Source organism: Podarcis bocagei, assembly GCF_964188305.1.
Source record: "Podarcis bocagei genome assembly, chromosome: 6".
Classification (NCBI taxonomy): domain Eukaryota; kingdom Metazoa; phylum Chordata; class Lepidosauria; order Squamata; family Lacertidae; genus Podarcis; species Podarcis bocagei.
The window spans coordinates 93347897-93368650 of NC_138130.1; positions in this window are offsets into that span (position 1 = coordinate 93347897).

Here is a 20754-nt window from a genome sequence, read left to right on the forward strand (position 1 = left end):
TCCTTTAATGCATCACAGCAATTGGCAGTCTGTATGCAAGAGGCAGCGGAAAACAGGGACGACTTAACCTTCTTTCCCCTTAACTCCTAGCTTTCCTGATAAGAAATCTTCTATTGCCACAAGCCATTAAGCATACGCCTACAGACAGATAGGGAGTAATGGGCTCAGATAGCATAATGCATGTGCTGTAGTCCCACCAGTGACTTCTACCTTTGATTTAATTTACCAGATGAATGTTTACATCGGTGACTTAAAAAGTGATACCGCCTTCCCAGGATGCTTGCTAACTGAGCATTACTTTTTAATCGATAGCGCTATAAATTACTAAGTAGCACATTTCATTCTATGAAGTGCCCATCTGGAGCCACCGTATTCATCAAGTGCAAGTCTTAATATTCTTCTGGGTTCCTTCCCAGTCGTTTGCCTTCAAAACAGATGGCTTTGTACCTCGTGTGGTTCCGCAGCAATCAATGCGAGTTTGATCACAAACAAAAAAAGAGGGTTATCACATTCGCAAACTTTAGGCAGTATATGATCTGACTAGGTGGTTGGGCTTTGGTCTGGTGAAAGCTTACTGTGCATGCTCAGAAGCATATTTTATATTCTGACCCGCAGATGAACTTCTTGGGGAAAATAGTGCTCGATTTGGAATACAGCTGAGCATCAGGAACTGATCAGTTTATTATTACTCAGCCAAATAATTACAAGCTGACACAACACCAGTACGCAAGAGCATGCGTCACAAATCTATGGTGTGACCATGCTTGGAATACTGTGCACAGTTCTGGTCACATCTAAAAGGATATTGTGGAGTTGCAAAAGATTCAGAAAAGGGCAACCAAAATTATCTAAGGAACGAAACAATTTCCCGTTAAGGACAGGTTACAAGACTTGGGAATTTTTCATTTAGAGAAAACACAAGTAAGAGGGGACATGATAGAAATGTATACAGTTACAGTGGTACCTCAGGTTAAGTACTTAATTCATTCTGGAGGTCCGTACTTAACCTGAAACTGTTCTTAACCTGAAGCACCACTTTAGCTAATGGGGCCTCCTGCTGCGGCCGCACCGCCGGAGCACAATTTCTGTTCTCATCCTGAAGCAAAGTTCTTAACCTGAAGCACTATTTCTGGGTTAGCAGAGTCTGTAACCTGAAGCGCATGTAACCTGAAGCATATGTAACCCAAGGTACCACTGTATGCATTGTGTGGAGAAAATAAATAGATGGGAGTTTTCCTTCCTCTTTCACAATACAGTGGTGCCTCACAAGACGAAAAGAATCTGTTCTGTGATTCTCTTCGTCTAGCAGTTTTTTCGTCTTGCGAAGCAAGCCCATTGACGGATTAGCGGATTAGCTCTATTAGCGCTATTAGCGGCTTTTAGCGGCTTATCTGCTGATCGGATCAGCTGATAAGCGGCTTAGCAGCTTAGAAAAAGGGGGGAAAGAAAAAAAAACAGCAGGAACTCGCAAGACATTGTCGTCTTGCGAAGCAAGCCCATAGGAAATTCATTTTGCGAAGCACCTCCAAAACGGAAAACTCTTTCGTCTAGCGAGTTTTCCGTCTTGCGAGGCATTCGTCTTGCGGGGCACCACTGTACTAGAACTCAGGGACACCCAATGAAACGGAACGCTGGAAGAGCAAATAAAGTACCTATTCACACAACACACTGTAAACTGTGGAACTCGCTCCCGTGGGATGAATGTTGGCAGCCATTTTGGGTGGCTTCAAAAGAGGATTAGAGAAATTTGTGGAGGACAAGGATATCAGTGGCCGCTATCCACAGTGGCAATGCTCTGCCTCCACTGTCATAGAGAGTATGCTTCTGAATAACAGTTGCCAGAAACCACAGCAAGGGAGAGTGCTGTTCTTGAGAGCCAGTGTGGTGTAGTGGTTAAGAGCGGTAGACTCGTAATCTGGTGAACAGGGTTCGCTTCCCCGCTCCTCCACATGCAGCTGCTGGGTGACCTTGGGCTACTCACACTTCTTTGAAGTCTCTCAGCCCCACTCACCTCACAGAGTGTTTGTTGTGGGGGAGGAAGGGAAAGGAGAATGTAAGCCGCTTTGAGACTCCTTTGGGTAGTGATAAAGCGGGATATCAAGTCCAAGCTCCTCCTCCTCCTCTTCTTCTTTTCTTATATTCTTAGCAATTTGAACTTCAAAAAAGTCCCCCAAAAATGAAGTTGGGAAAGAACAAAAGGATACAAGAAATAAGCAACCCCTTGTCAAATTTCCCTGCATTTGGAAGCAGTAGCCAATGTTGAACAATGTGTGTCTAAGAGACAAAGTCATGAAGGCAGAGGAGGAACTCAACATTGTCATGATCCCTGACCCAGGGACTATGAGCTCTGTGATGGAGACCTCAGGACAGGATGAGATCCTGGCTCTATTCTTGAGGAAAGGACTGCCAAAATCTTTTTCAGGACGCTCTCAGCCAGACACTGTACTGCTGCTATCCTCAGATTCAGAAAGGTCTCACTGACTCCCCAACCCACAGGAAGCAAAGACTGCAAAAGAAGGTCTTTGGATGAGAGAGAAGTCTATCAGTGGCTGCTAGTCATGATGGGTATATGCAAACTCTTCAGGCAGAGGCAGTATGATTCTGAATATTCCACCCTGGATAGATCAGTTGGTTAGAGAGTGTTGCTGATAGAGACTTCCGGAGGCGGCGCGAAACAGGCAATGGCGGTCCTCTTCAGTCTCTGAAGAGGGGCTCCGCAGAAAAGGATCGTTCGCTACGGCACAGCGACGATCCATTAAGAAAAACCACGGGCAGAGTGAGCTCGTGGCCGTGGGACTCAGCGGGCACCTGGAGCGACCCCCAAAACGAAGAAGGGACCCCGTAAGGGGTTCCGGAAGCGCGGAGGGGAAGCGGTGCTGTGAGTACATCGCTCTTTCTGCGGGAGCGAAGCCGCGCGGCTGCTGCTGATGAGCGCCGACCTTTCTTCCTTGAACATTGGACTCTAAATTACCTACTCGTGAGTAAGACGCACTTTATTTCGGAACTACAAATTTTAAATTTGGCTGAAAGCGGGAGACGAGAAAAAGGAAGTCCGTCTCCCGGCAGCGCTTAGAGATCAAAGGCAAAGGAACTGACAAGCTGGAAGCAACAGAAAGGGATTATAAAAAGGGAAGCATGCGATTGGTGGAACTGGTAACTGAAAGGAAAGGCAAGCTTTTTTTCTTCTTTGTGTTACTGTGTTGATGTAATTTGGGAACCTTCTCCTTTTGTGGACTTTAAAAATTTTAAAACCCAACCCCGGGCTGGCAGGGGAAAAGGGTTGTTTTTGCGGATACAATTTATAAAGCTGAAATAGATATATAGAGGCACTACTGGAAGATACAATTAAGTAACTGTATCTTGCACCTCCAGATGAGACTTTGTGGCAATTTTGAAAGGGCTCTGCAAGTGGAAAAGGCTTTAAGGACTATTGTTAATTTACTGAGCTGCAGGAACTTTAATGGCGATTAAAACTTCCTTCCTTTCTTTGTGAACTGTAACAACACTCCCTCTAGTGGAGCTTTGGATTTACAAACTCCTGGGAACTAACTTTGTTTTGACTCTCTGCTGTTTTGTTATCTACTTTGAGGACTGTCTTTCCCATGGAAATTTTGACAGTTTGACCTTGACTCACAGACAGCTGTGGTATGAGTGGCCATCCGAAAACAAGATCCGCAGCGAAAGCAGGGAAAGGCCAACTTGTACAAACAACTCTGACCTCTCAGTCTCGCAGATCTTCAGTCCCTGCTGTTTTACAGGGAGCTATACCCCCAACAACAGCTCCATTAAAGGAAGCTGAACAGCCAACAACTGAGGATATGGCTGCAGGGGGATCTGGTACCCTTCTAGATGAAATGTTACAGCAATTTGCAATTCTAAATAAGAAGGTTGACGACCAAACAGCAAAAATTGACTTAGCCACATCCTCAATTACCAAACTAACTGAACAAGTGGCTCAGCATTCACAAGCAATTGGGGATTTAAAAGACGCCACTTCTGAGAACCGGAAATTGGCCGAGGCTGCAAATGAGAAAGCTGATCAAGCAATCCAGAAAGTGGATGAACTGAAAGGAGAGGTAAGGCCACTACACAAGCACATCAGTGACCAGCAGACCTACCTGTCTTTGGCGGAATTGAGAAATCGAAAAAATAATTTAAGATTACGCTCTATCCCAGAGCTTGAGAAAGAGGATTTGACTGGCTATTTGACAACAGAATTTTCTAAATTCTGGGATATAAAGGAAGACAAAGATTTCAAAATAACAACTGCGTTTAGATTGGGAAGAGTCGCCAGGAAGGACAGGCCCAGAGACTGTTTGATTATCCTAAGGACCAAGCAGGAGAGAGACAAAATACTAGACCTCCATTTTAATAAATCATTGGAGATCCAGGACAGAAGAGCGGAAATTTACAAGGATATCCCTAAACAATTATTGGATCTCAGAGCTAACTACGCTGATCTAGCTAGACTCCTGAGAAGCAACGGGATACCTTATAGGTGGGAGTTCCCACAAGGCATATCATTTAACTACAAAGGAAAGAAGGTTAAAATCAAAACGAAAGAGGACAGCCAGAAGTTCCTGCACGACCACGGAGAGGACCTGCAGAAAGGAACAGCAGTACCTTGGCCTCTACCGCAATCTGGAAAAGAACCAACACCCTCGGACTTGGACAAAAAAGAAGACACCCCATAAAGAGTAACAACAGATTGATACAGGATGTCTCTGCAGCTGTATAGTTGGAACATTAATGGCGCAAATTCCCCGGAAAAACGCAAAAGGATTTTTCACATTTTGAAAAAAGAACATTTGGATATAATTTGTTTGCAAGAAACTCATGTGACTAGGCTCCATAGGAAAGTGATAATTAACAAAAGACTAGGCCAAGAATTTATCTCATCAGACAGAGTTAAAAAGAGAGGCGTGGTGATCTACGCAAAGGAGAACCTATCACCGAAATTTTTGTTTAAAGATGAACAAGGAAGAATCCTGGCAATTGAAATACAAACTCAAGGAGAAAAAGTTTTGATATTAGGAATTTATGCACCAAATGAGGGGAAATCAGAATTTTATAAGAAGCTACATGAGACGTTACTGGACTATCTGGATTACTCTAACATCATTATGATGGGAGATATGAATGGGGTGGTCTCTATCTACATGGATAAGTCACAGAACCAGAATTTAACCAAGGATGGCAGACTACCAAAAACTTTTTTTTTAATTAACTGACAATATGGACTTGATTGATATATGGAGGACGAGAAACCCCTTAGGTAAAGAAGGAACTTTTTTCTCTGAGGCCCACCTGTCATGGACAAGAATCGACCAAATCTGGACAACTAGAGGGCTGGCACCTAAGACTACAAGAGTGGAAATCTGCCCAAAGACCTGCTCCGACCATAACGCTATGAAAATGGAAGTGAGATTTACCCCAGCCGGTTCCTTCAGATGGAAAATGAATGACAACCTGTTAAGAGATCGAGAGATTGTAAAGAAGGCCCAAAAAGCTTTAAAGGACTATTTTGAAATCAACTTGAACACCTCGGTGGAGAAAAGAACAATCTGGGACGCAAGTAAAGCTGTAATGAGAGGGTTTCTGATACAACAGAATACGATCAAGAAAAAACTCTGGAATGGAAGAAAGGATAAAATATTAGAGAAGATAAGAGATGGAGAGAAAAAGTTAAGATTGAATCCAGAATCAAAAGAGACATTAAGAGAAATTAAATTCCACCAGTCACAATATACGAAACTGATAAACCAAGAAGTGGAATGGAAAATTAAACAAATGAAACAAAGATCCTTTGAATCGGTGAACAAATGTGGGAAACTGCTAGCTTGGCAGTTGAAAAAGAGACAAAAATTAAATTATGTTACCAACCTAGAAGTTGAAGGGAAAAACATTCAGAAACCGGGAGATATTAGAAAGTGTTTCCAGAAATATTTCAAAAAAATATACACCCAAGGGCCTGAGGAATTGATTGAGATAGATCAATTTTTGAAAGACAATGGTCTACCAGAACTATCTCAGGAGAAGAGATCAATCTTGAATCACAAAATAACACAACAGGAAATTGAGGATGCCATTCAGAACATGCAGCTAGGCAAATCTCCAGGCCCTGATGGACTTACCTCCAAGTATTATAGGACGCTAAAAGACTACTTGATACAACCATTAATGGAGGTTTGCAACCAGATTATGGGGGGAGGGAGGGCACCAGAAACGTGGAAAGAAGCATTCATCACATTGATACCCAAAGTGGAAACTGAAAAGACTCAACTTAAGAACTACCGTCCCATCTCACTCCTAAATGTGGATTACAAAATATTTGCAGACATTTTGGCAAATAGATTTAAAAAAGTACTAAATGAAGTAATTCATAAGGACCAAGCAGGCTTTCTTCCAGGCAGGCATTTGTTTGACAATACCAGGAACATTATTGATATTCTGGAACTTTTACAAACAAATATTAACACTAAAGCAGTGTTAATATTTATCGATGCAGAGAAGGCCTTTGATAACATTTCTTGGAAGTTTATGAAGAAAAACTTGGAAGGGATGGGAGTGGGACGGGGGTTTGAAAATGGAATAGAAGCAATTTATTCAGAACAGAAAGCTAAGTTGATAGTAAACAATGTGGTGACAGAAGAATTCCATATTGAAAAAGGAACACGACAGGGGTGCCCCCTATCCCCTTTATTATTTATCTCGGTCCTGGAGGTGTTGCTGAATATGATTAGGAAGGACCGGCAGGTACAAGGAATACGGGTCGGAGCGAAACAATATAAATTGAAAGCTTTTGCAGATGACTTGGTTTTAACATTACAGGAGCCAGAATCTAGTACCAAAAGAGTTTTAGAATTGATTCAAGAATTTGGTCGGGTGGCAGGATTTAAGTTGAACAAACAAAAAACTAAGGTATTAGGAAAGAATTTGACATCTTCTGAAACAGATGGGTTTCAGAAGGAAACAGACTTAAATGTTGTTAAAAAAGTGAAATACCTGGGGGTTAACTTGTTGTAATGGGATGATTAGCTGCTTGTGCGTAAAATCGTGCTCCCTCAGAGTTTGTGCGACTCCACAAACCTCTGTGTGTGACAGAGCTCCACAAACATGTCTGCTCTTAGTCACTCGTAGAGTCTGACAGTGGCTGTCTGCGGAAGCGTTTCCAGCAAAGAAGCTCCTTAACGGAAACGCGTCTCCTGGACTCACGGCGTGACAGTTTCCGGCGAGGTGTGGGTCTCCCTATGGGAGACTCAGATACCTCCCCACTGTTCTCGCTGGAAGCGTCTCTGAGCCCTCCCTCCTGCTCGCATTCCCTCAGAGATCCACTCCTCCCCCTGCTGGTTCCTGCCTCAGCTGTTGAGTCTCTTTCTTCCTCCCTGAGACCCTCCACCGCCTGATGCTCCGATGGCAGTTCCCTGACATCCACCTCCCCTCCAGGGCCCCCCTCACCCCCTCCCATTTCCTCTTCCCTGGGAGGTGAAGGGTTAAAACCCCGAAAAGAATCTTCTTCATCTTCAGACGTCTCGAACAACTCCCTCCATCGATCGCCGTCCTGGCTCGCTGAATCCTCCTCCTCTTCGGAATCTGTGAACCCCTCCAACTCCTCTTCCTCGTCGGTGGTGGCAAAGTATTTCCTTCGGAACCTCGCTACAGGCTGAGGTTTGCGTGGGAACCTCTGATGAAAAGTTTCTATTAAAAATTCGTCATTGACATCCTCTGCCCTAACCCAGGTGTTTTCCGACTCCGGTTCCCCTTCCCACATTACCAAATACTCAACTTGATCTCCCTTCCACCTGGAATCGAGGATCTCCGCTACATGGTAGCTGTGTTCCTTCTCCTCCATTGCTGGTCCCCTCGTGACCCTCCCTTCACTGTCCCCTTTATACGGTGACAGCAATGACCTGTGGAAAACTGGGTGCAGCTTCATGTGGTTCGGTAACCGGAGTCTGAAAGCCACTGGGTTGACCTGCTGCATGACTTCAAATGGTCCCAGCCTTTTGGGTCTTAACTTCTTACAACCCCCTTTGAATGGCAACCCTTGGGTTGACAGCCACACCTGGTCCCCCACCCTGATGCTTTCACCTTCCCTTCTGTTTTTGTCTGCCTGCCTCTTATATTCCTCCTTAGCCCTGTTTAAGTTGAGTTGGAGCTGGCGATGGATCGCTTCCATTTCTTCAACGAACTGTTCTGCAGCTGGAACGCTCCAGTTCTCCCCTTCCCCCCCCTGGGAAGGCTCTGGGATGGCACCCGTGATTAGCCAAAAAGGGGCTCATCCCCGTGGACACGTTCTCTGCATTGTTGTAGGCAAATTCTGCCAACGCCAGCTTCTCCACCCAATCATTCTCTCTGTCATTCACATAACACCTCAAATATTGCTGGAGAACACCATTAGCTCTTTCCGCCTGCCCGTTGGTTTCTGGATGACGGGCCGTTGAGAAATTAACCTCAACATGCAGTAAGCTCATGAGCTTCCTCCAGAACCTGGAAGTAAATTGTTTCCCTCGGTCTGAAACCACCCTCAAGGGGGCGCCATGCAACCTAAACACATTTTCTACAAACAATTTGGCTGTTTCTTCTGCTGTGACCGCATGTGAGCAGGCTATAAAGTGGGCCATTTTAGTTAACAGGTCTACCACAACCATGATGGCTGTTTTCCCTCTAGACCTTGGCAGATCAGTCATAAAATCTATGGCCACTGCTTCCCACGGTCTTTCAGGTGTGGGTAGTGGTTCTAATAAACCTGCCGGTGCCCGCCTCTCCCCCTTGGCTCGTTGGCATTGTTCACACCCTCTCACATACTCCCGCACATCTTCCCTGACCTTGGGCCACCAAAATTCCCTGGTAACCAGCCACATGGTTTTGTGTTGCCCAAAATGCCCTGCTGTGGGGCTATCGTGCAGTTGCTTGAGTACCTTCTCCCTCAATTCCCCTTCGGGTATATATAACGCTCCCTTGTAGTACAATGCCCCGTTTCTCTCCTCAAAACCCCCGGGTTTGTCTCCCTCCCTCCTGAGACCCCTGAGTTTGTCCTGGGCGTATTCATCATGCACCGTACCCTCTACCAACTCCCTTTGCCCCACCAATGCCGCCCCACACACCCAGCGGTCCTCTGGAATGACATGGGTCTCTTCGGGTGCTCCCTCCCCCTCCAAATATTCAGGTTTGCGTGAGAGAGCGTCCGCCCTAACGTTCTCTGGGCCTGGCACGTAACAAATCTCAAAGTTAAATTTGGAGAACTCCTGGGCCCATCTCAACTGCCGTTGGTTGAGCACTCGCGCAGTTCTCCAATACTCTAGATTCTTATGGTCCGTGCACACTTGCACCTTATGTTGTGCACCAATTAGCAGGTGCCTCCATTTCCGGAAAGCCTCATGAATAGCAAGAAGTTCCCGGTCGTACACCGTGTAGTTCCTCTCGGATTTGTTCAGCTTTCGCGAAAAGAAGGCACACGGTCGCCACTCTGGCTCCTCCTTCCCCGACTGCAGAAGAAGCACCGCCCCTATGGCTCTGTCAGATGCGTCTGTTTCGACCCTCAGCTTCTTTTGTAAGTCCACATGCAGAAGTTGTTCTTCCGAGGCGAAGGCCCTCTTCAGTTCCTCAAACGCTCGCTCCGCCTCCGCCGTCCATACAAACTTCTTTTTACTGCTGAGACAGTCCGTAATGGGCGCCGTCAGGTGGGCGAAGTTTCGGATGAACTTACGATAAAAGTTTCCAAACCCTAGGAACCTCTGCACATCCTTCTTGGTTTTGGGTGTTTTCCAGTCCAGCACTGCCTGCACCTTACCGGGATCCATGGCCAATCCCTTGTCTGACAGGCGGTACCCCAGGAATTCCACCTCCTTGGTATGAAACTGACACTTCTCCAGTTTCACCCACAGCCTGTTGGCTTGCAGCCTGCTCAACACTTCTCTGACGTCTCTCACATGTTGCTCCTCATTCTCCGAATACACCAACACATCATCTAGGAAGGCAACGCAATTCTTGTAGAGCAAAGGACCCAGTACGTGGTTCATAAAAGATTGAAAGCACGCTGAGCCTGCTTGTAATCCAAAAGGCATAACGAGATATTCAAATGCCCCCAAAGGGGTAAACATGGTGGTTTTCCATTCATCCCCTTTCCTTATACGTATCAGGTTGTACGCCCCCCTTAGATCCAGCTTTGTAAAAATCTTTCCCTTCCTCACCCTGGTCAAAATATCATCAATCCTGGGCATAGGGAAAGTCACTGGTTCAGTCACTGCATTTAACCTCCTAAAATCACATACAAGTCTCGGCTTGTCCGTGTGCTTTTTATCCACAAAAAACACTGGGCTACCCCCCGCTGCTTTGGACTCTCTGATGAAGCCCCTCTTCAGGTTCTTGTCAATAAATTCTCGCAACTCCTGCATTTCTCTGTCTGACATGGCATACAACTTGCCCACAGGAAGCTGTGCTCCAGGGAGTAGATTGATCTGGCAATCAAAGGGCCTATGAGGGGGTAGTTGGTCAGCTTCCTTCTCGCTGAACACGTCGCTGAGATCTGCATACTGTGGTGGTACCTTCACCTTCTCCATTACTTCTGTCCCTGCTAGGGTGGCTTGGGCCCCTGCTGAGCCCTTTTCCCCTTTGCAGTGTTCTAAGCAATGTGCTGAACCAAAGGAAACCACTCTTTGATGCCAGCCCACCAGCGGATCATGTAGCGCTAGCCAGCTCATTCCCAAAATAATGGGAGCGCCTCCCAAGGTGGCCACATTAAACGCTATCAGTTCTGTGTGCCTTGCCACCCTCATTATCATTGGGACGGTCTGCAAGCTGACTCCTCCTCCCAACAACTCCCTGCCATCGATCGTGGTCACCTGCAGGGGGTTGCTTAAAGGGATCGTCTGTATCTGGTGTTCAGCAGCAAACTCCTTGCTCATAAAATTGCAGGAGCTGCCTGAGTCCAACAGCGCCTTTATTTTTAGGGGGTGTCCATTTTGCAGCTCTAGCGACACATCAATAACTAGAGCAGGTTGAGGAGCTTCTGGCACGGGCACTTTCACTGCTCTTTGGCCTGGCTGCAGTGCCCCGACTGTGGCAACCAGGCGTTGGCTTTTACCTGCTCCGTTTCTCCCTGCTCTCCTCCCTCAACAGCTCCCACCATCCCTTGCCATTCCTTCCTCTGGGGGCAGACTCTGGCAAAGTGGCCTGGCTGTTGGCAGAGATAGCATTTCCGGGCGCCTTTTCCCTCCTTCTTAACCCCCTCACTGGGTTTTGAAAATGCGCGCGCGCGCGCTGTTCCGATTTCCATCGGCTCTGCCGGCGGGAAAGCTGGCTCAGGAATGTCTGGAATGCGGAACTCCTTCCAACGTTCCCCTCTCCCTTCCCGCCTCTCCAAGGCTCTTGCCTCCTGACGCGCTCCTATGGTCAGCGCAGATTTGGTCAGCTGATCCATAGACACCGCCCTGGGGCTCCGGGACAGCTCGTCTTTCACAGCCGAAGAAAGACCTTCTTCAAATAGCATCTGAATAGGTGCCGCCGATAAATCCCAACCCAGTCTGTGAATCAGCATGGTAAACTCAGTCCAGTACTCACGGACAGATCGGCTTCCCTGCTTGCAAGCCATTAGCTGTCTGCGCACCACCCCTTCCTCAATATCGCTGGAAAACATGATATCCATTGCTCTAAAGAACTTCATCGTGTCCTTTAGGACGTCATTGTGCGTTGCCATTAGGGGTCGAACCCAGTCCCGCGCCCCTTTCTCAAGATGCCCAATTACGAAAGCAACTCGCGATTCCTCATCAGGGAACTCATCGAACTGCACATTAATGGCATATTGCATCTCTGTCCTAAAGGCATGGTAATCCTTGGGGTCCCCCCCAAACTTCTGCACCAATCCTGGTACCTTTCTGGGGAACTGAGTGGCTCTCCCCTTCTTGTCTGCATCCTGAGCCCTTCTCTCCTCAAGCCTTGCCGTCTGCAGCGCAAGTTGGACTTCCAACGCTCGGTACCTTTCTTCCAAGCTTGGACCAGCGCCAACTCCTGCTCCTCCGGTTCCGGCTGGTTCGCTCATGATGCTTTCTCCTGCACAGGCAGCGTACAGAGACTGTCAGACTGCTGTAATGGGATGATTAGCTGCTTGTGCGTAAAATCGTGCTCCCTCAGAGTTTGTGCGACTCCACAAACCTCTGTGTGTGACAGAGCTCCACAAACATGTCTGCTCTTAGTCACTCGTAGAGTCTGACAGTGGCTGTCTGCGGAAGCGTTTCCAGCAAAGAAGCTCCTTAACGGAAACGCGTCTCCTGGACTCACGGCGTGACAGTTTCCGGCGAGGTGTGGGTCTCCCTATGGGAGACTCAGATACCTCCCCACTGTTCTCGCTGGAAGCGTCTCTGAGCCCTCCCTCCTGCTCGCATTCCCTCAGAGATCCACTCCTCCCCCTGCTGGTTCCTGCCTCAGCTGTTGAGTCTCTTTCTTCCTCCCTGAGACCCTCCACCGCCTGATGCTCCGATGGCAGTTCCCTGACACTTGTCTTCCAAAAATTTGAACTTATTTAAAGACAACTATGAGAAATGTTGGTCAGAAGTTAAAAAAGACTTAGAAATTTGGTCAAGACTGAAATTATCCTTGTTAGGCCGAATCGCAGCTATAAAGATGAACGTTTTGCCAAAAATGTTGTTTTTGTTCCAAGCCTTGCAGGTCGTGGACAGAGTGGAATGTTTTGGAAAGTGGCAGAGGGATATTTCAAAGTTTGTTTGGCAGGGCAAAAAGCCCCGAATAAAGTTTAAAATATTAACTGATGCAAAAGAAAGAGGGGGGTTTGCCCTGCCAGACTTAAGGTTATATTACGAAGCTGCAGCCTTCTGCTGGATGAAAGATTGGATTTTGCTAGAAAACACTGATGTCCTAGACCTGGAAGGCTTTAACAATTCGTTAGGTTGGCATGCGTATTTGTGGTATGACAAGGCAAAAACACACGGAATGTTCAAAAGCCATATTGTCAGAAAAGCAATATTTATGGTCTGGACAAAATACAAAGACTTACTTGAAAGTAAGACCCCGAGGTGGCTATCACTACTAGAGGCCAAGGCTCAGAAAAAACCCAATATGGAGGCCGGCTGGCCGAAATATTGGGAAATAATAGAAAACATTGGAGACAATTGGAGGTTGCAGAGTTTTGAAAAATTAAAGGACAAGGTGCAAGATTGGTTTCATTATGCCCAAATTAATGAGGTTTTTAAGTTGGACAAAAAAACAGGATTTCAGGTGGAAAAATCGAAACTTGAGACAGAGCTGTTAGAACCAAAGACCAAGGTATTATCGAGAATGTATAACTTGCTGCTTAAATGGAACACCCAGGATGAGACAGTTAAATCAGCCATGATAAAATGGGCACAAGACATTGGGTACAATATTATGTTTGAAGACTGGGAAAGGTTATGGACCACCGGTATGAAATTTACGGCATGTAATGCCTTGAAAGAAAACATTATGAAAATGATATACAGGTGGTACATGACCCCAGTCAAGCTTGCTAAGATATACCATTTGTCTGACAATAAATGTTGGAAGTGCAAAGAGGCTGAAGGGACATTCTTTCACCTTTGGTGGACCTGTCCAAAAGTGAAGGCCTTTTGGGAAATGATCTACAATGAGTTAAAAAAGGTGTTTAAGTACACCTTTCCTAAGAAACCGGAGGCCTTCCTCTTGGGCATTGTCGGCCAAAAGGTGGTAAAGAAGGACAGAACGTTTTTCATGTATGCTACTACAGCAGCAAGAATTCTTATCGCTAAATACTGGAAGACTCAAGATTTGCCCACACTGGAAGAGTGGCAGACGCAATTGATGGACTACATGGAGTTGGCCGAGATGACTGCCAGGATCCGAGACTTGGGAGAAGAAGTAATGGAGGAGGACTGGAAAAAATTTAAGGAATATCTGCAAAAATTTTATAAGTTATATGAACTATAGGATTTCGCATGAATTTGAATGTTAGCCCCAGCAAAGAGAATGGAATATATATGAAATTAGATAATATTAATGAAAGACTTAATGTTTAAATGGTCAAAAAGGATAATATGTTTGCTTATAGAGTAAACGGATAATAAGGGATTTAAACTTAAATTGCAATTGAAAGTACAAAGTAACACATGAAACAAGGTTATAATTTGCTGATAAATTTATTGTCAAGAATGCTCTGTGCGGGAGACGTGGGGAAGTCCGTTGGAAAGTTGAAATAAGCTGTTGAAATGGTTGGTTTTCTCTTTCTTTCTTTCTTTTTCTGCATTCTTTATCTTTTCTTTCCTTTCTTTGGTTGTTTAATACTGTATCTGGAAAAAATGCAATAAAAATTATTTTTTTAAAAAAAGAGAGTGTTGCTGATAATGCCAAGGTTGCAGGTTCGATCCCCAAATGGGACAGCTGCATATTCCTGCGTCATATCCCTCAGGGTCCCTTCCAACTCTACCATTCTGACTCTCCGATTCTATGAATGCTAGTTGCTGCAGGAGGGGTGGAGTGCTATAGAGCAGTGTTTCCCAACCTTTTTTGGGCAAAGGCACACTTGTTTCATGAAAAAAATCTCGAGGCACACCACCATTACAGCCCCGTGACGTCAGCGCGCAGCGTCACGCCGGGAGGGACATGAATTGCTAGCAAATTACATAATCACCTCCTTGAGGGCTGGCTCATCTTCTCCGAAGGCAGAACCCCATTAATTAACAGGACAGACTCACACCATAGCCAAGACGAGGGGGGAAAACCTCAGTCATGCACAGTCATGCACATGTGGGGGCTAAATGAGGACGAAGACCGGGCAGAGAGCAGGGTTCAAATCACCCCACCTGGCCAGGACAATCCCTGGGTGCTCCCTTGGGCCACTCGCCTGACCCACCTCGCAGGGCTGTTGTTGCGAGGATAACACGGGGAGAACCACGCGCGCCCCCGGGAGCTTCTTGGAGGAGAAAGCGGGCGATGAATGCAATGCACGAAATATATGAGAGGCGACCAGGTTTTGCAGGTGAGGGGCCCCCGCCAGCCTCCGCTTCCAACACCCGGCGCAACGACGCCGAAGTTTCCCCCCGGGCTCGGCTCGGGGAGCAGCGCTGCTCCCCCCCCCCCCGGCTCCCCTTCGCCCTCCCGGCTCTCTCTGCCGCCCACTGGGGACCCCCCTCACCTGCCAAGTCCGGAGCACCGGTGGAAGTTGCATGCATGCATGCAGGGCGCCGCGTTGCCATTGCATTGCACTGCACTCCATGCAACGCCTGCCCGCATGCATTGCCTTGCATGCCCGCCAAGGGGTCTCCCCGCGGTCCGATGCGTCCCCTCCAGCGCGGATGCAGCATTGCAAAAATAAAAAACCCCCGACGCAGCCCTACCTGGGGGGCAGCCTCCGCCTCCGCGGGGATCCCCGGGCTCCATCCTGCCGCCCGATCTCCGCGGGGGCGCAGGCAGGCTGCGCGGGGTCTGCGCGGAAGAGCCCCTGCCCGCCCGGCCGCCGCCGCTGCGCTCATTCCATGGCTGGGAGAAGAGCGCTTCAAACAAAACGCCCGGCCCGCCAGGCCACGCTGGGAAACGTAGTTCGCGCACCCCGCGCGGGCGCGGAGCCCAAGGGCTAGGGGACTACGGATCCCGGCAGCCCCCACGCCGGGGACGGAGGGGGAGAGGCTGGGTGCAGGGATGGAGGGACGGGTGGGCGAGCGAGTGAGTGAGTGGCAGCCGCCAAGCCTTGGCCGAGAGCCAGGAAGGGCCTCCCCGGAGGAGGAGGAGGGAGGCACAGAGCGGGAGGGAGGGAACCCCAGGGGTCATCTAGTGACGGCGCCCCAATCGAAAATTTGACTTAAAAAAAAAAAATCTTTCGAATTTTTTAATTTTTCCCGCGGCACACCAGGCAACATCTCGCGGCACACTAGTGTGCCACGGAACAGTGGTTGGGAAACACTGCTATAGAGCTCAGCTCCTGTTTGCAGTCTTGTTACAAGCAACTGGTTGGACACTGTGAAAAAAGGATCCCGAATTAGATGAGCTATTGGCCTGATCCAACAGGATCTTCTTATGTTCTTAAGGCAAAGGTCTTTTTAATATCTAGCCAGCTCCTGGGGAAGCAGGGCTTACTCCAGACCCAGTTAATATATACAAGGCTGCAGTTTGACCAGGGTGCTTGCATGCACACAGTTGTTTCAGCAGGACCCTAGGAGCTCTCCATGGTCCTGCAGATGCTCTGGAACCTGCTGCTGATTCTTAAGACTCTTGACTAGACCTCTTTTTAAAAAAAAAAAAAAAAAAAAATTATTGATTTTTACAAATAATTTCCAAAAATCATATAACATGCTTCCTTATCTTATACAATGTTTTGGACTTCCATCAACTGCATCTAAAGATTTTTTCAGTCTTTATCACTTAATCTGCATTTCATTATTTCCATCATGACATTTAATACTCCTTCACTAATAATTCTTATCATAGTTTTCTCTGCAATATTTCGCATAATCCTCCTTACAGAACATCTTGCAATCCTACTAGCATAACTTGTTGATTACAATTGCTTTTCAAATAATTCATATATTTACTCCAGTCCTCTGAGAATCTCTGATCCCACAGGTTTCAAATCCTTCCTGTCATCTTATCCAATTCTGCATAGTCCATTGATTCCGTCTGCCATTCTTCTTTCATCGGAAGTTCTTCTTGTTTCCATTTCTGTGCCAACAATACTCTTGCTGCCGTTGTTGCATATAAAAACAGTTCATTGTCTTGTCTATTAATGTCCTCACTTACAATGCCAAGTAAAAATGCTTCTGGTGCTTTTATAAATGCATATTTAAACATCTTTTTCATCTCATTATATATCATTTCCCAGAAGCTTTTCACTTTCTTACATTCCCACCACATGTGATAAAATGATCCTTCCTTTTCTTTACATTTCCAACATTTATTACTTGTTTTATACATTTTAGCTAATTTCACTGGTGTAATATACTATCTATACATCATTTTCATCACAGACTCTTGTCTAGACCTCTTGATGGGACATTGCTAAGCTATAAAAGCTTCTACATTCTATAAGCTAAAAGAGGGAGTGAGTTTCTTAACAACTCTCAGCACTCTTAACAAACCACATTTCCCAGAATTCTTTGGGGGAAGCCATGTCTGTTTTAAGCAATAGCATAGTGTTTTAAATGGATGGTGTGAGTGTGGCCTAACTTAAGGAAATTCAGGGAAGTTTCCCACCTATTCCTCCCCAATGGCAACCCTCCTGCCCCATCCCTCCCTACTTGTTTGGGAGGGGGCCCCTATCCTCTGGGTGACTGCTGATGGGCTGGGAAAGGGAATCTTTGAGTGAATATCTTAGGAATCCAAGCCAATGCTTTTCTGCCAAGTCAGTTTACTCACCCTTCTGCTGATCATTAAGTGTAAAGAAATCAAATGAAGCATGTATGAACAAGGCCCAGGTCATCTATCATGCCTATTTTCAATATTATTTAGAAGAAGAGGTTTTTCCCCCCCACAGAAACCAGTGAACCGATAAGGAACGAAAGCCAGTTTGTTCTTTCAATGGCTGAGCTTCATTCTTTCACTCCATTAACACAATTCTTCAAGCTCATATCAAGGCAATCTCTTTTTTTAAAAAAAATTAAGCTATGCATTATTTAAAAACATCAAGGGGGAAGAAAGCACCCGGAGATCATGATAGGCTTGATTTTTTAAAATAAATCTGAATGCATCCTTCACAGTTTAATTTTTGTTGTTGCTGCAACTCAACATTTCATTCTTTTTAAATCAACCATGAATGCATATTTAAGTCTTTTTATATAAAAATATCTATTTGTCATCCTTTCAAAACCCATAGCCAAGCTTCTGGGGCAATATAGCCACAAAGTAAACTCTATGGAGTATCTTTCATCACCAATCCTCAAAGATTGCGCTCATCAATGCCTATTTCTCTCTCCTTCATTCTAGTTCATCCATAGTGGAGGCGCCATCACTCACCTGACCACCCAACAGCGGAGTCATTGGCATTTACCAGAAAAGGGCTGGGGAGGCAGCAGGGCTGTTTGTGCAGTTCAGATGCACCCGCAGACCCAATCTAGTGTATCTGCTGGGGTGTTTGCTCCACACCAACCTCCCCAGTGGCGTAGCGTGGGTTCTCGGCACCCGGGGCAAGGCAAGTAATTTGCGCCCCCTAACCCGGGGCAAGGCAAGTAATTTGCGCCCCCTAACCCGTGGATTTTAGCACTCGAGTCTCTTCCGCCCCCCCCAGATGTTGCGCCAGGTGCAGCAGGCCCCCCTGCACCTCCCACGCTACGTCACTGCTCCCACCACAAGTCTTCAGGACAGCCATCCGAAGGCTGGCGCGGGGAGGAGGTCTCTCTGCCCCACCGCCAGGCTTCGGAGGAGGTCCGAGGACAGTGGGGTTCCTGCTTCCTCGAGGAGGGCCAGCCAAACGCGCCCCCCAAAATGTTGCGCCCGGTGCGGCCGGCACCCCTGGCACCCCCCACGCTACGCCACTGAACCTCCCTGCCATTTCCCACCTCCTCCTCTTCTCCCTGGTAAGCAACTGTGATGGGAAGTCATGTGAGTATTGTCCTCCCCCTCATGCTTTCTGCTACTGTAATCCACAAAGGCTTCATTCGTCATCCTTTACCAAGGTCCTTCCTCAGACTAGAGGAGAGATTTGCCTAACTATAAGGGGGGATGTGGGTTTGCAAAGCAGGGATTCCGGAGAAAGCTTGCTGAAATATACTCGGAGTCCAGTAGTGATTTCATGCTCTTTATTGCAGCTTGTAAAACAGTGATTGAATTGCCCCCCCCCCAAAAAAAAACCCTCAGGCTTTTATATACATTATTTACACAATGAGTTCCATCTGATTGGCTGATTCTGCTTCCCTCCTGGAGCCTGACTGGTCTTTTCCTGCAGGCCAATCCGTTGTTGCATTCTACGATCCTACCAGCCTAATAGGCTGATTAACTTCTTTCTGGAGCCTGATTGGTCTTCTCCTGCAAGCCAATCAGTTGTTGCATTCTAGGATCCTACTTGCCTGTTGTTCTAGGATCCAAGGTTAGTACATAACACTTGCCCAAATGTTTGCACTTGCTGTTATGCCCCTCCCTAACAGGTGTTTCAACTTTCAGGAAGGCAGTGCCAGAGGCTTCTATCCTGTGAGATCTGAGGAAGAGCTTTCCCCAGTCAATAGAAGAACGAAGACCCGGTGCAACTGCTTGCTCAGTGGCATTGCAGCCTTTGTCTAAGTTTCCTGCTCACTGCTGGAGTCCAGACCCATGACTCCACCATCAGGGCTGGTAAGCCCTGTTGGGCCCTGACATAACATACCCTCCAACATTCCTCAGATGAAAAGAGGGGCATTTCTCATTCCCCTCAATTGACCCTCCTCAAACCCGCCCCCAATTTTTTTTGACCTCCCACCCACAGAGCATTTCCTGTCAAAAGAATGGTGAGTGCTGCCACCACTTCACCAAAAGGGCACAGGAAACATGCCCCTCCATCACCGTCTTGAGAAAACCCCTTAATCCTGATTTTATTTTATTCTTTGGTAGATATACAAAAAGAAAAAGGGGGGAAAAACACATCGGTGAAGAGTGGAAGGAATGGAATGTGACCTTGTCCCATCTAGATAAACACTGCAAAGAACTGAACAAGGGAAGATAATAATTAATTTTCCCAGCACACCAGGTCCGTAACAACAATGTATATAAAGGACTACAAACGTGAAATGGATTTTATATTTATAAGATATAACAGAGGCGCTGTTTGTAAGGAGGAAAAAGAAAAGTCAGCTGCAAGAATGGACTAACGACTAGTGAAGGATGACAACTGGACATTAAACAAGAGATGGTGCGGCTATGGGAGGAAATGATCAGCATACATTTGCAACAGGAGCGGGAAACCTGATTTTAAGAAATTGCAACAGAATGCTCCCTTGCTGGTGGTGGTGCTTGGGACAAGCGCTGGTTCATCTTCTTCCCCGAGCTCAGCAGCAGCAGCACTAGCAGGGGGAAAGGGGACATATTGGGATCAAATCATAAGCCGGGATGGCTTTGATAATTCCAGGACTAGCTCTGGAAAATCAGAACACTTGGGCGGTATTGTCAGGAGTTCAGCCTACACTTGAGTAGGACCCTGGCAGAGACACATGCCCAACCGGCATGTTCTCTCCCTCCTGGTCAATTGTTCAAGAGCTTCAAAAGCTTTCTGCAGCCCAAACATCACCGCGACTGATGCCAACCGACACCGTCACACTTAGGTATCCGAAGAGTTTGCGCACCTTGCGTGACAGACCTCAGCAACTCAGCATTTTGGCTAATCTACTTTATTTACATATAAACACACACGGAGCACTGCAACATGGCTCCCTCTCTCTCTAGGATCAGACAGCAAAGAGCAAAGGAACAAAGGACAATAGTCCCACTTCATGGAACACAGTAACACAAACATCCTGTCTCCATCACTTCCCACTCTGTGGAGTCAAAACATACACCGTCATGTGAAAGACAACAATCCTTGCACTGCAATCACGGAGCAGGAATTCTTACAGGTATGGCATAAGAAGAAGAAGAGTTTGGATTTGATATCCCACTTTATCACTACCCAGAGGAGCTTCAGAGCGGCTAACATTCTCCTTTCCCTTCCTCCCCCACAAGAAACACTCTGTGAGGTGAGTGGGGCTGAGACACTTCAGAGAAGTGTGACTAGCCCAAGGTCACCCAGCAGCTGCAGGTGGAGGAGCGGAGATGCGAACCCGGTTCCCCAGATTACGAGTCCACTGCTCTTAA